Source organism: Stegodyphus dumicola, chromosome 6 (assembly GCF_044657685.1).
Source record: "Stegodyphus dumicola isolate Sdum_Otavi_A_Nest chromosome 6, ASM4465768v1".
Classification (NCBI taxonomy): Eukaryota; Metazoa; Arthropoda; class Arachnida; order Araneae; family Eresidae; genus Stegodyphus; species Stegodyphus dumicola.
In genome coordinates, this window is record NC_140773.1 from 17037592 (window position 1) to 17054351 (window position 16760).

The 16760-nt window shown below is 33.3% G+C and overlaps 1 non-coding gene across 1 annotated transcript; it reads left to right on the top strand.

The window, feature by feature from the left end:
• Positions 1 to 9928: 9928 nt before the first annotated feature.
• LOC118189542 (U6 spliceosomal RNA) lies at positions 9929 to 10035 on the top strand. The gene has a single exon (XR_004758288.1). It is a non-coding gene; the product is annotated as a U6 spliceosomal RNA (small nuclear RNA).
• The last annotated feature ends 6725 nt before the right edge of the window (positions 10036 to 16760 follow it).

Sequence of the window (16760 nt, forward strand, 5' to 3'; positions counted from 1 at the left end):
ATCGTCTGGGAGACATACAATGTATTAACAATCATACCAACCATGTAATATTGGTTTTCTGTAAAGAGGTTTTTTTTGTAATTTGCTCCAGGGAGAAAAAATCGCTAATTTTTTTTATAATATCAAACGTATAGCATCGTTTTTTGCTCTTTACCTTTTGTTTAATAAATAAGCTTTACAAATAAGTCAAATTTGTTTTGCCTCTAACTCTTCCTTTGCCTGATTTTGCATTATCCTTAATTTATGGACATGAGTGTATATTTATCTTCTATGGGTACTAAAATGCATTCGATATTTGCGAAAGTTGGTGATGAAATGAATAATATGCTAGTCAAACGATGACAAGTTTCAACAGGTTCAAAATTGTATTGTTTTAGTAAATGCGTCATAGTGAATTCCACGCATACTCTTAATGAGCACGAACTTATGGACTGACCCGATAATTATAATTTTTCGCCGCATTTACATGTACCATCACCAAGTACTTACGTTCTTTCCCGTTGATGATTCTCGTCAAACAAAAAATATTGCCAAACAATATGATATAATGCCAATATTGGATAACTGTTGCATTATTAATTAATGAGACCTTTGCTTTTGTTTTTGTAACATGTATGTAATCTTCAATAAACCATATCTGTAAAGTGCAGAAGTTAATTTATTGTTTCTCTGTTTTTTTCTTCGCGTTTTGAGAAAATGAGAAAATTTGGAGCCTGAGAAATGCAGGTAGTATAAAGAAACAAGAAACTACAAGAAAAGCAGGCAGTATAAGCATTTTCAGAATTAACGATATCCTGACCGATCCTTCCAAACCTTCCCTAAAATGACTGGCTCACATTTGAGCTTATGTTTATTTCAGTTCAGTTTTTATACGTTTTCATAATTTGTAAGTTGCGTAGTTGATTATTAATGTACTGGGGCGTTACCTGTTCGATCTACAGTGAAGTCTGCGGTGCCACACTCACTTCTACTACCTACTTACTTAAGTAAATAAAGAACTATCTGTTTCTTCAAACTTCCGCCGGAATGATTGGCACAAGTTTTGCAAGATCTCCACCAACTTTCTTGGTCAGCGAGAAAGTGCTAAGAACTCATTATTTTAATTTTAAGCTATTGACGTTTAAATTTCTTACTTTGCGTATAGTATATTATGTTTAAAGACTAATCATCTACACTGTCAGCGTCTATTTACTCACTGATGGACTAGCAGCTAAAGTTGTTAGCTGAGCTCTTTTGTCCGATTTGAAGCAAATCTTTCGCCAATAGCTAATCGATTTCTTGGTATTCCGCAGCTCCTTTATATAACGATCAGGTCTGAATTCCATTGTCTCAAATAGGTAAATTAACTTCTTGGTGCGACTCCATAAATTCACAGTATGTTTTAGAAAATTCGATCAGATCTCTAACTCCATTATATCCAAACTTTTCTCGTCTGTGTCATGCAGTTTCACAATTTTCATAACCCACCACGAGATCTTGCAGGATAAAGAAATATTAGATATGTTCAGACTGTAAACCATTAGAACAACCTGTAGAAAACGAAGCACACAGAAACTACGATCATGGCAAGATATAACCTTCGTTAAGCGAGGCATGCAGTGTAAGAAACTTTGTGATGGCTCTTATTAAGGAACAGAAAATATGAGTATAAAATATGAGTGAATTTTTTTTAATTCTGGATGAAATACAAACAAGAAGTTCAGAATTCTATTGCTGTTGTTGCCTTGTCCATATTACATGGAACAATTGTTGCCAGAGTCTATTCCGAAGAGAGGTTGGACTTCTATTTTCCATCCCCAATTTTGAGGGAGAATCCCGGATCCCTGGGGGGATCCGGGAGTCTCCCACCCCTCTTCCCTTCCACAAATCCCATGGAGGTAGGAAAGGGAGGAGGGACCATTCCGCGCTAGAAGTGAAGCACTGCTTTGAAGCTTGGGTCACCAAACGGGGTGTTCTTTGTTTACATTCAGAAGCTCGCTTAACAAGATTCTGATAGTATTTCGACACACGACAGTTCCATAGAAATCGAAAAAGGAACACTCTCGCATGAAAGAAACATTCATAGTGTAATGGATAATAGCAGTTTGTATAGTTTACTGACATTTACGCAAAAATCACATCTTGGTTATTTTTCGATAACTAACAACAGCAATTTTGATTATGAATTTGTTTTATAAAATTCTAAGCTGTTGCACTACAAAAATATAGATTTTAAGAAAATTGCTAAAAGCCAAAATTTATTTTCTAGAAGATTTGAAAAGTTTGAAACTTGATGGCTAAATGTAAATATAAAATTATGTATGTTAAAATATTTGTAATTAGGCAAATAGGTCAGATTAAGTTTTTATTAAATAGAGTAACGCATGCAAGGGCTATCTGCCTAAAGAGAGAGATGTCATCGTGGAGGAATTTTGAAGAAAAACTGACCTTTGAGTGGGTATTAAAAATAATACTTATAATTTTCATTCAAATTATATTCATTTATATTTTTTATGTAAAACTTTCGCGTGTGTGCTAAATTAGTGTAAATTACTTTACACGAAAAATATAGTGAATGCACAGAAATTAAAGATTTGCACATGCCGGAAATGATAAATAGGAAATATGTATGGGTATTTATGCATGTGCTTGCAAAAAGCATGTATCTGCCTTTGACAAAATAATTAAATATTCATTAAATTATTTATAAATGTATTTGAAATGAAGAATTTATTCACTTATAAACAACTGTGAAAGTACTGTGAAGAAATCTAATGATTAAATGTATCTAATTTATAATGATTATAAATGTTATCTAAATATATAATAACCTTAATATTGAATTGTAAACATAAATTGAAATCCTGTTGACAAATACGTTATAAAACTATTTAAGCAAGAATTGTTCGTATTGGAAAGCAATCTGTTAAAAGGTATTGTAAAGCAAATGCTATGAGATGCACACTTAAGAACGTAATAAAGAGTTTTGGAATATGTATTGTTGAAATGAAGGGTAAAAAAAAATCTGATAAGTATAATTAAAAGAATTATTCCCTTTACATTTTATAATAACAAGTTTTAAATAATACTTAAAAAAAAACTTATTTTATTCCCTATCAGAAATGTTCAGAGAAAGTCAAATACTATTTAATACCTATTTAATTATTAGGAATTAGCGAAATACTTATTTAAAGTATTTCGCTAATTCCTAATAATTCTCCCTGCTAAAAATGCCCCGTAGAAACCCATAAAATTTTTTTACGGGGAATTGGCCTACGGGTACCCGTACAGCTCTGTGGGTACCCGTAGGCCAAATCCCCGTAAAAACCCATAGAAAAAAACCCGTACGGTTGTACGGGTACCCGTAGTCCAAATCCCCGTAAAAACCCATAGAAAGAAACCCGTACGGTTGTACGGGTACCCGTAGGCCAAATCCCCGTAAAAACCCATAGAAAGAAAGCCGTACGGTTGTACGGGTACCCGTAGGCCAAATCCCCGTAAAAACCCATAGAAAGAAACCCGTACGGTTGTACGGGTACCCGTAGGCCAAATCCCCGTAAAAACCCATAGAAAGAAACCTGTACATTTGTACGGGTACCCATAGGCCGAATACCCGTAAAAACCCATAGAAAGAAACCTGCACGGCTGTATAAGGTACCTGTAGGCGAAATAACCATAAAAAACCTGTAAACGGAAACCCGTACGACTGTACGGTTACGAGTAGGCCAAATCTCTGTAGAACTGTAGGCACCATAAACAAAATCCCAGTAAAAACCCATAGCCAAAAATCAAAACTTTATATGCATATCCATTGGCCAAATTTCCATTAAAAAAATGGATATTCCGTAGGTCTATGCCTTGTAAAAACCAGTAAACAAAAGCATGTACACCTATACAGGCACCCATATGCCAAATCCTGTAAAAACCACTACACAAAAATCCACAGACCAATAAAGGTACTTCTTGGAAAAATCGCTGCACAAAACAGTAAACAAAAACCCACAAACAGAACCAATAGCATTATATCATAGGAGTATCCATACATAGAATCGTACATAGAACGGGTATCCATATACAGAATCCCTATAAAAAACAATACACAAAAATAGAACTGTAAATCAAATTTCCATAAAAACATAAACCAGCAGAAGTACATAATTAGCACTGATGAAATGTACAGAACTAAATTGCGGAGAAAGCATGTAAAGTAATTTTAAATAAAACTCAATGCGAATAAATAAAAATTTTAAAATATCTAGAAGCCTATGAGCCTGTCCTTCTTAATGCAAGTCAATATCTATAAACATATTACAAAATATTTGTATAAATTCTCTTTACAAAATTTTAAACTACCTTTATATAATTCTGAAAATAAAATGAATAGAAAGATAATAACCAAAGTCATGATTCACAACCATCGAATGATATATGTACATATATATATGTAAGAAAAATAAGGAATATGCAAAAGATTAAATTAGCAGCGTAAAATTAATTTTCCTTCTCTATTCTAAAAACAGTAATCTTTCTGCACTGCATCATTTGGATCTGCATCTGCATCTGCATCATTAATTCATGTCATATCTTACATAATTTGATGTTGTAAAAGAAACTAAAACTCAAACAGCCAATAGTAATTTTACAGCAGTATTAACTATCAAAGACGAGTAAAAATGCATCGAGAACCAAAATTAACTCGGTCTGAATTAAGATTTCACCCTTAACGTAACGCATTTGCTTTTTACGCTTTGTATTAGCTGGATTGCAGTCTGTCTGCTCCTTGTTTCTTACTACACATTTATCAAAAATGTTAATTTTTGGAATAGGCATAAATAATGTGCCAACTTGTGTGTGGCTGCAACATATTTGCTGAAAGAAAAGTTGAATTAAATCTACCTCGACTGCCAAATTTCTTATTCATTGTGGATTGGAGTTTCAACATCTCTAAGCCATCAAAATTCTTGCTGTTCATTATGGATTCAGCTGCTTGTATTCGACTACAGAATCTATTACATATATATATAATATCATTTCATTTGATGGTTGCGAATCATTACTTTGACTGTATATATATTATTGATTTCATTATAAATATATACATATAGTACTGTACCTCACTGCATATATTTGTATTTCAGTTCTTTAATTGGGAAATTAAACAATTGTATTTAATCACATCAGCTTGTTTAACAATTTGATACCTAATGAGAAATGTATTGCCAAAGGATGGTACTTTCTAGCATCTGCTTAAATTTTAAGTTACCTACAATGCACTAAACCAAATTAAAAAACAAAACTAGAAGAAACCCAATTTTTCAGGAAGAGAAACATTATTAACAAGCAAGCAAAAAGAATAGGGGACTTGCAAATTAGAAACTTAACATAGAGTTCAAATTTAGCATACTTGCTATCCCCTTAAAGCTCGCTTACCGATGATAGTAACACCCTGCAGCTTATTATGACATGCATACACATAGATGTTTTGCGTGGAAGAAAGGATGAATCCAAGAATATAATGTAGTGAAGAAATAATAATATACAAACACTGTGTCGACCCCTTATTACAATACTTTGAATGTTACCTGTATCTCTCAAAAGATAAATGAAACATGAAGATAACATATAATAAACTTAATAGTACCCAAAATACAATAAATTATATTGTAACAAAATGAATTTAAAAAAATTTACAAGTTTCAACAAATACCAATTCTCAACGCACAGTTCGGGAATTAAGAAAATATCTCATAGCGTATAATGTTTCATTCCGTATTTCACTTTTAGAGCTATATAATCTTCCACAGATTTTATATAAATAAAATCTATAACATAATGGGTACTATAGTATATGTAGTTCTTGATGTAAAAAAGATAAACTTTCGTACTGTAAAAATTCCATCTATGTGAATAAGTATGAATATACTCATATACACATAATTATACTAAATAACTAATTTAATGAAATTAAATTCCTATAGAAAAATGGGGAAAGTGTAGAATCGCCCACTGCTTGGCGTGTTTTTAAGAATTGCACATACTCGGTATCCATGTACACATCGACCTATTTTCACTTAAAAAAACATCTCAGAATTGCACAAAAATGCCATTGTGCACTCCTTTGACTTTATTCATGTACACATCAACCTATTTTCACTTAAAAAGTCAAAAGAAAATTGACAAAAATCCAATTCCTTTTACTTTTGTACAAAGTGCCAAATAAATAAGTGGGCGATTCTGAACTTTACCCGAAAAAATATATAAAAATACTATTTACCTATATATATTAATAATTTATTATTACACAAGGTTTTTCATATATCATCTCAAGGGAACATAAATTTAATTAAAGCGATGCATTATTGGAATAAATTTGAGTCAGTGTTTTAGGTGCAAGTTATTTAGATTTCTATTGTAGAAAGAATACTTGAAATAATGTATAGAAATATTATTTTTAACCATAAAAATTCTCAATAGTAAAATTTAAAGTACTGAAAAGGTAGCTATTGTTTTTGACAGTAGATTATATAATATAAAAATACCTCATGCTGAGCATTTTCTGAAATTATAATGCTAAATGAAATTGATATAGTGCAGTATTTAGCAATAACTTTTTGTAAACAAATGTGGCTATATTCGCTTAATTGTAATGACAGTAATTTTAACTGCATTTGTATAAGGCTGTACAGAAGATTTATTCATATGGGTTTTCATCCGCAGAGAACAACCGGATTCCCTGTAGAAGTGATTCCGAAAATAAATGTTTAAATATTACTCTAACTATATTTGAAAGCAATGCTATAACAGTGCCCTTATAAGACTCATGATCCGAAAAGCTTTGGTTTTAAATGTCTCGTAAAAACTTTAAATTACTTCTGCAAAATTCACATACCCACGTAAAAATTACTACACCGAAGTGCATTGATTATACAGCAAAACGTTCCTAAAACAATCAACTCCACAATTCGAGATAATGCGAGTTTCCTGTAGCCTGACAAAACTATGAATGATTTTTAAGTCCTGTTATTTAATTATTGTCCTGACAAATGTGCCATTATCAGAGGTGGTCATTTAAGAAAATAACCACTATATGAGGTTTCAAATAATTGTAATTTTTTTCAAATAAATAATTCACTTTTTATACTCCCAAGACTAGTACATTTAATATTACATAAATCTTATTCACAAATCTATTTCTATTTCAAAAGCAATTTATGAAAAACACATTTGAAATTTTCTTCATCAAACTAATAATAATGAAAATTAAAGTATGCATAAAAATGATTTTATGTGTTTTAACAAAATAGCACAAAATATTTAATGTAAAAATGTGGTTCTAGTCTCATACTTGTAAAGAAAAATAGACCAAAAAGAAAAAACAATGTAAGCTACTATGATCATCTAAATTTTCACATAATTTTAGTAGTGGAAAAAAGATTCCTTAAGCTTGTATGTCTTGTCTACCCCATTCAGTAAGTAATAAACACATTAAATACTTCAATGTTTATTTTCTAATAAAACTTACCTTTTTTGCTCGCGAAATATAATTAGTACATTTTTTAAAACATAAAAAAACATTCTTTTTGCTCGGCCACATCACATTAGTTGAAAAATTGAATCATGCAAGATCATTTTTAAGTAAGGTATGCTCAAATTTATTAGTACATAATATTCAAATGATAAAGCATCTACATGAACAAGCTTTAAAAAAGTATTTCTAAACTGTAATCAAAAAAATAAATTTTCCAAAATACAGTTTCAGTAGAATGCAAAAAATACATTTCTGCATCTGCACACTGAAACAAATTATCAAGCCTGAAATTATCACTTTTCAGTCTTTAAGCACATTGTTTTTCAGAATAAAAGTAAATATGGAAAATCAATTTCATGCTCAGAAACTCCATTTCACAACTAGTCAGTTATCAGCAACGTTCTCTCAAACATTAGACACGATTACACGTGCATGGCTTTAGTGGTATATTCATAGTCAGTGCTGGTATTTTATTATTTATTACTAATTTCTAAACAGTAAAACATAGTAAAATTTGTAATACAGTAAATCCTAGTAAATAATATATTGCATTACTACAACCACGAAGAAAATAACACCAACATCACACAACAATAACTAGAGCGGCGCCATATTGGTTGTTTGGGAAACTTCTGAGAGTGGGAGAGGGAGGGGGAATTTTTTTCACGTCAGCGTTAACAGGAAGAAAAGTTTTGCGATTGTGAATGAACTTGTTCGCGTTAAAGAGATGTTGGTTGATACCGGTGTTTATTTGTAATATCAGAAATGTAAGTGCTTATGTGTGTGTATTCAGAGAACCAACTCGTAGCAAAAACCACGTCCCTAAGACGACCGCCTCTGAAAGAAACCAGTATTTCTGAAAACATAAGTATACTTTGTTATTGAATATTCCCTCTGTAAAGCGACCATTCACAAAGAAAATTCTGCAAGTGTGTCTGGTCGCCTTAGAGAGATTCATTCCGTAGATGCAATCTCCCTAAGACGACCAACCTCTAAAAGATAAACGTATCTCTGAGAACGTGAGTATCTATTGGTATTGAGCATCACCTCTCTAAGGCGACCACTTGCAAAGATGAATTTTTATTTGCGGCTGGTCGCCTTGGAGAGACCTCGTTGTGTGTGGTGTATATGATTACTGTTATTGTTTTCGAAAAAAAAATTTAAATAACAAAATAGCATATTTAGTAAAAACCCTCTCTAAAACGACCACCTGCGTTTACAGGTTACTCTGGTGGTCTTAAAGAGATCATATTTTCATAATTTAATTGTTTACAAGAAGTATATTAACGTCAGATAAAAAAATAGCACAAACCCATATAAACCAACAGAAGATTTATTATTATATTGATACCAGTAAGAAAACAAGCAAAAGTCAATATAAACCTATACAAACCAGTACAAAGTTCTGCCATTGAATGTTGGTTGTATGGGTGTCAATTGAGACCAGTAAGAAAAACCCACAGAGATCAATAGAAACCAGTAAAAGTCAATAGAGACCATCAAAAATTCTATAGGTACCAGTAGAAAGTTTTACTGGTTTCTATGGGTCATTTTGAAACCAGTAAAAAAAACCCACAGAGACCAACAGAAACCAGTAAAAGTCAATAAAAACCCTAAAATCTTATGGGTACCCATAAAAAGTTTTACTGGTTTCTATGGGGCATTTTTAGTAGAGCTCTAATTTAAAATGAACCGAATAGAGCATTAATTATAAATTGACTTACATTTTTCGATTTAAAAGAAGCCAAAAAATCATGTCATATTTAAGAAAGTATTTTAGGAAGAAGCTCTATAAATAGAAAAGAAAAAGTGCATAATTTTAATATTAATAATACAATAAACTTTGATCTTAATTTTTGTACCTAAACCGAATAAAATCGAATTACCTTAATTTTTTTTTCTAATGTAATTAACGAAAACTTGTGAAAATGTTTCATTCAAATTAAACCATTCTGAGAAAACTGTCCTGTGAAAAGTATAGCATTTAATTCCGTTCAGAATGAAATGTTGTTTAAAAATATGTTGTTTTCACATACTTAGGACTCTGAAGTGTTGTAGAAAAAGAAAATATATACATTTATATGTATATTTGCGACGTAATTACAAAATATTTACACCCGAACGCGTCAAATCCCATAGTATGGTAAATGACCCCATAGTATCCCATAGTATGGTAAATGACCCAATGGTAAATGACCCAATGTTTTGGTCACCACGTAGGGATCGCCGGTGCTTCAGAGCAGGGTACGGAGAAACTTGTTTAGGGCGACTCCATCTTACTTTCTACCTCCATGACAAATCCACGCGAGAGAACTTTTGACTCGCCGCATATTTAGAGTTCCGTCATGCAGCACCGACACTGTGTCTTCTCCGGATTCGAACATGGGCCCTTCGGCACCGTAGTAGGCTCCCCTAACCACCGTACTTGCTTCTGCAGTACATATACTAAAATTGGAACGATACAGAGAAGCTTAGCATGGCCCCTGCGCAAAGATGACACGCAAAATCGTGAAGCGTTCCACACTTTAACTACTCTTCTGACGCTGGAAGATAGTAGCCATAATGTACAAACTTGAGTCGTGTCTAACACACATTAGGTTCTAAGAATGCCATTTCTAAGCACAGTTCTCTTAGAAATAGACATTGCACCTTCAGTATGGCATTAACTCTTCTTGAACTGGCACATTTATTAACCTGAAGACAGATTACTTGCTCTGCAAAGCATATCAGTATGCACGTTAGAACTATATAAGCTAGTTCAATATGTCAGCAACAAAGTATGTGATATGTATGCTCAATATGTAATTTTGTATTTGTACTGTGCCAGGTTTTCATACACAAAACTTGTACTGTATCTGAATGCTGTACTATAATATGTACGTGTTTATATCTTTTATTAATGATACCTAATATATACTAAGGAGAATCACGTGTACCTCAATGGCATGCTTCATGTAAACTTTAACTATCATGATAACGTATATTGTATAAATGTATATATGAATAGGAATAAGAGTATGTATACTTTTATTTGTTTCGGAATATATATGTATGTATGTGTGTATATATCTGTATCTGAGTTGGTATTTATATGTATATGTGTTACCGTGAAAGACCGAAATTGGAGAATGTCGACTTTCACCGGAGAATGTCAACATTCACCAAATACGTCGGTGAAAGATCGAATATTTCTTTACATTCTTGTACATTCGGACCCTCACCGGTGTATGTCGACAATCACAGATATGCTCTGCTGTAGGTCGAAAAGAGAGGAGTCTATGTACACGCTGCCATTCCAAAAGGAAGTGTTCCACAAATAAATGCAGTCGTAAAAGCAAGGGCCTCTTGTGCAATTCAAAGTGTCATAATAGTTTAAGTTGTTGCAATAAATAAGATTTGAATCGCATAATTTGGTAATTTATAACTTCTATTATTTTCCTTTCTCATTTTGAATGTACTGTGTGTTTTAAGTTCTTATATTCTTAAGTTCTTATTCTGAGTCTCAAGTGCGTTTTTTCGCGAATGAATTACGGAGAAGGAAATATAATATTCTTATATGTTCAACATTCACCATTAGTACATGATGAATGTCGACATTCACCGGTGTAAGTCAGAAATAAGAGTATACGGAAAATATTTCGGACATACACTAAGCGACTATGTGAATGTTGACATTCACCGGTGAAAGTCGACATTCTCCAGATTTCGGTGTTTCATCGTAACATCTACATATGTTTTGATTTTACTCTTCTTCAAGTGCCTTGTATGCACATGTATATTTCTTTTTTGCATTTTATAAATGTCGTTTGCTCAGCCGGGGCTGCCCAGGGCTGCGGCCTGGCAGCTAGTGGTTAATTCCCGCTGAGTTGGTAACTAATTCTGCATGGATATATCTGTCTATACCTGGGTCGGAAGCCAACTCAGCGGTTTACTCCCCTAACCACTATACCGTCTGGGCGACTCAGAATTCTATTAAAAATACTTCGTTAAAAATGCAATTTTATAAATTTGAAAAGAAAGATTAACAGCAATATTATATAAATTTAAGGAAGAAATGATTCTAAGAATATTTGGAAAATCCATTAAGTTTTGAAAAATAAAATCAAGGAAGATCTGAGAAATTAAATTTTTTAAAAACGCTTAAAAAAGATGATTGTGAATGATTTTAAAATAATTTTAAAACTAAAAACCAAACCTTTACAATCAGCCTTTAAGCTTAAAGCAATCACAATCACACAATTGATAAAATGATTATATTTAGGGTTATGTGGAATTAATCAAAGCCTCTGTTTAGCTATGAAATGTACTGAAACTGTTAAAGTTGTAAACGACGCAACCTGTTTAGAAATTTATGTATAGTAATCAGAAAATACGGAATACATAATTTCAAATGGGTAAATACGCTCTAAATTAAAACCTGCGGAATTTCCTCATGATGAAACCGAATTAACTCGTATCTAATCCGAAAGATTTTTTTTTTTTTTTTTTTTTTTTCTCAGCTTCAATCAGGGCCAGGCAATCGCTATTTTTTTATAGCGATGCGAAGCAAAAAATCGAGCGATGAGACTGAGGCTGAGCAATGGATTCTTTTGCAGATACCATCAGCCGCTGTGGTGTTAAGGTCCAGCCCACGTTCTGCTAATAACGCCTCGCGCAAATGCAGGCCTCTCGGAAAGGGGGGCCCAATCCAAATCAATTTGCTGACAGCCAACTCGATTGCTCATAATCTCTCCTCATCATCCGGCTTTCCTACTTTCTCTGTCATACCCACCCAAAGAAAAATTATGTTTATATGTGCTCACAATTATAAGCTGAGCTGAGTTTCGAAGAATATTTTTTAATTCGAATTCAAAATATTGATTAATAACATTAAAAGCCCATCTGACGGCTGCTAGATATCCGCTACCTACACATTTTTAATAAAACTTTGCCATGTTACAATGTCTCTGGTTTGAAAATAAATTATCCGATGATAAAATTCAGGTAAATAAATAATAATAATAAAAAAAAAATCTGCAAGCTTTCAGATTTTACATTACGCCCAAAGGGGCGTTTCTGTAACGTTTTGTGTGCTACCTTTACTTATTAAATATCATGTTCATAAAATTCATTTCAACAGCAATATCGAAAAATAATTTTAAAATGAACATAGCTTTAGGATATCTGATACATAGTCTCGCGCTCTAGAGATAAAAACGTTGTTTACGTAAAGTGTTGCCATTGCTCGCTTTGAAATCGTTGAGTTTGTTAATCAAAAAGTCGTTAGAGTTTTACAAAATATGAAATAGATAATAAAACAAAATCGAAATTCCAAATATGGGCTTCCAGTTGCCCATATTCAGGCGAAAATGGTCAATATTCAAAATTGGATGGCTCTAGGTACTGTTTTTTTATCATACATCAAATATACATACATTTAGGCAGGTTCTTTGTTATTTAATGTCTTTGTATATAACACAGGGCTCTAATATTTGGTGGCAATAATTTGAAAAGTGAATCAACGTTTATAGTGAATCGACGCAAAATGCCAAAACGAGGTTAATAGTCCTGTGCAAATTGCCCCTTTGATTTAATAAAATTAGTAATATTTTTACTAAACAAAATCATAAATTAGAAGATTTCCATTCCAATCTAATTACGTAAGCTTTTAAAATTTATTGCTTTCGTGAAATATTCATATATTTATCTAGTGATAGCAAAGCACATGAGGGATTAAAAAGATGCGTATGTGAAAAGGTTTCCTAAGAGTTTATTTTCTAGATCACGGCAAAGTGCTCGAAGCTTTCTACCTAAAGAGAGGGATGCCACAGAAGGAATGGCAGACATTTTTTGCTACTGAAGAAGAGGGAACTGTGTATGATCGCCCTGAAAATTGCTAGAGTTTTTTTTCAAATCCACGCCAAAAGGAGGCTTCTGATCTGCTTAGTTTTAAACTTTACATTGGCGTGTTTTTCTTGCAATATGAAGCTGACTTGAATTCCTGTTAGACATGGGGGTAAAGCACGAAAACGGTCATGCAGCCAAGCCACTTTGCTATGTTTGAGGCTGGGACTGGGTCAACTATCAGTGGACTGGGGTTAACTATCAGTGGCCAGCGTTCTTAATCACTCGTTTATTAGAATTGGCTATCAAACAGCAACTGGTTTGTATGCACATTACATATTGTTGCGTTTTTCTCTTCTTCTGACACCAGTTGTTACTTTATTTTCTTCCTTCACGTTCGTACGGTGTTCGTAGATTTGGAGTGAATAACGACGACACTTGATGAAGTATCGAAACACACTTTATTAGCCGGTATTAATCAGGACAGCCTCCAATAACACTTTTTACAGTCGTCGAAGATCTACCATAAACACGCTGGAACACTCAGCGACACAGCCTTCACACTGTCAGGCAATAACGGTGGAGACAGCTTCCTGCAAAGCACCCGACTCTGCTTGGTCGTTCTCGGAACTCCACGTACTCTCGAGACTCTCCACGCTACAACTCATGATGCACTCGACGACACACGAGCACAGCTCCCGACTCTTCGGTTCAGTCGTTCCAGAGCTCAGCACGAGCTCTCGACGATGCACTAACCGCGCTACACTAACAGACAGCTTCGGTGCACTCGACGACCCACTCGGCACTCGCTGCCCGGCTGTCAACTCGATCGACTCCGCAGGGCATGACTCGCTAGACGAGACACACTTTCGAGAGACATACACTAACTGACTGCGGACCAGCAGGGTTTATATAGCTTTCGACTTGTGTTCGAGAACATTCTGCGCTAAACCGGTGAGAATTCGTTCCAGAAAGTTCTCCATCCGTCCATGGTACATCACCAGTTTTGTCGCCAAGTGGGCCATTTCTCGCCAAATGTGGCAACCCTGTTTTCACTTGCCATTTCATGGCAACCCTAAAACTGCTTTGCGGGGAAGTCATCTTACCGCGCCTTTACATTTCTTAACAATATGTTTAAGACCCGGAAATTTTTTACACCCAGCTCATTCTCCTAACATGGAACTTGGGTTGATGGACCAGTGTTCGGTGGTCCTTTTCAGTCACTAGGGAGTGAGCTCCGTGTGAAATATTGGACAATTTTTATCAGCATAATAACAGAGATTTTGATATTTTATTTTGACTTTACCTTGTAACTTCAAGAAAAATTTTTGAAGCATGCTTATGCTTCAAAATATTTTTCACCAAAATGATTTTATGTTTTTCCGGCATGCTACAGAGCATGTCTAAAGTTCGGTCCACGAGTCGCATGCTGCCCAAAAGTCTTTAAAATGTGACCCAAACGCAAAACATGAAAGTATTTAAATTTACACATTTTTATTTAAAAAATAAATGTTTGGATTTGATTCATATATAATCGATTCGTTGGCATTTGTTTTAAAATAAAAATTTAAATAAAAACATCTTACTATGTCATGATGTATTAACTGCAAAGTGGCATTCAACTGAAAGAAAAATTTTGAGAATGCTTCTTTACTGGAGTTTTATAAAGATTACTTACCCCACGATAAATATCCTAATTTTCGCAATCATTCTTTATTACAAACGTCTTCAGCATTTGGCAGTACCTATATAAACAAAAATAGATCCAAAGATCACTGACAAACATCTTGAAAATGCATTAAGAATTGCAGCCTCGTCTATTGAACCCGATATCGATTTGCTTGTTCATCGAAAGCAAATTCATCCATACCATTAATTTGAATTTTTTCCATCTTTATGAAATCCAAACTAAATGAAACGAAACTTTTACAAATTAATAATAAATATGTACCTATACATATCTAATTCTAATTAAAAATAATAATAAAAAAATCTGAAATTTTTCAGATTTTAAATTACGTCCAAAGGGGTTTTTTTTTACCGTTTTGAGTCTTACCTTTATTTATTAAATATCATGTTCTTTGCACTTAAACCATAAAATTCAGTTCAAGAGCAATATCGCAAAATAATGTTAAATTAAGCATATCTTTAGAATTTCCGATATACACAGTCTCGCGAGCTGGAGATAAAAGAATTTTTTTTTCTATATAACGTTGCCATTTCTCGCTTTTAAAGCATTGAGTTTGTAAATCAAAAATTCTTTACAGTTTTACAAAATATAAAATCTATAATAAAACAAATTCCAAATTTGGGATTTCAGATGCCCATATTCGCAGTAGGATTTCGTCATTCAAAATTCGATGGCTCTATGTACCATTGTTTTATCACAATGCGAGAAATAGACAATCATTTATGCAGATTTTTCATTATTTAATTTCTTCAAATATAATGCAGGACTCTAACATTTTGTGGCAACAGTTTGAAAAGTGAACCGACGTTTATGAGTCCGACGCAAAATGCCAAAACGAAAGCAATAGTCCTTCGGGACTGAAATCCCTTTGGACTAATAAAAAATCTGAAAGGCTTTAGGTTTTAAATTACGTCCAAAGAGGCGTTTTTTAACATTTTTTGTGTTACCTTTATTTTATTAATATGTTTTTTGCACTTAAACCATAAAATTCAGTTCAAGAGCAATATCGCAAAATAATGTTAAATTAAGCATATCTTTAGAATTTCCGATATACACAGTCTCGCGAGCTGGAGATAAAAGTATTTTTTTTCTATATAACGTTGCCATTTCTCGCCTTTAAAGCATTGAGTTTGTAAATCAAAAATTCGTTAAAGTTTTACAAAATATAAAATCTATAATAAAACAAATTCCAAATTTGGGATTTCAGATGCCCATATTCGCAGTAGGATTTCGTCATTCAAAATTCGATGGCTCTATGTACCATTGTTTTATCACAATACGAGAAATATACATACATTTATGCAGATTTTTCATTATTTAATTTCTTCAAATATAATGCAGGACTCTAACATTTTGTGGCAACAGTTTGAAAAGTGAACCGACGTTTATGAGTCCGACGCAAAATGCCAAAACGAAAGCAATAGTCCTTTGGGACTGAAATCCCTTTGGACTAATAAAGAAGTTAATTTATTTTAATAAAACAACATATTTATTTATTAAAAAATATTGTATGTATGGATCCGCAAATTTTTTTCTTTGCAATGCAGTCATAGTTTAGATACTCATGCTGTAGAGCAAACAGTCATAGTTTAGATACTCATGCTATAGAGCCAACTTTCGACCTACGTTGGATTCTTAGATGAGTATAAAAAACTGTAACTATATCACCATGTTCAGGTCATGATCAGGTATCACATGTACATTTTTCGCTGGGGAGGGGATTATGGAAAAGCAAGCTAA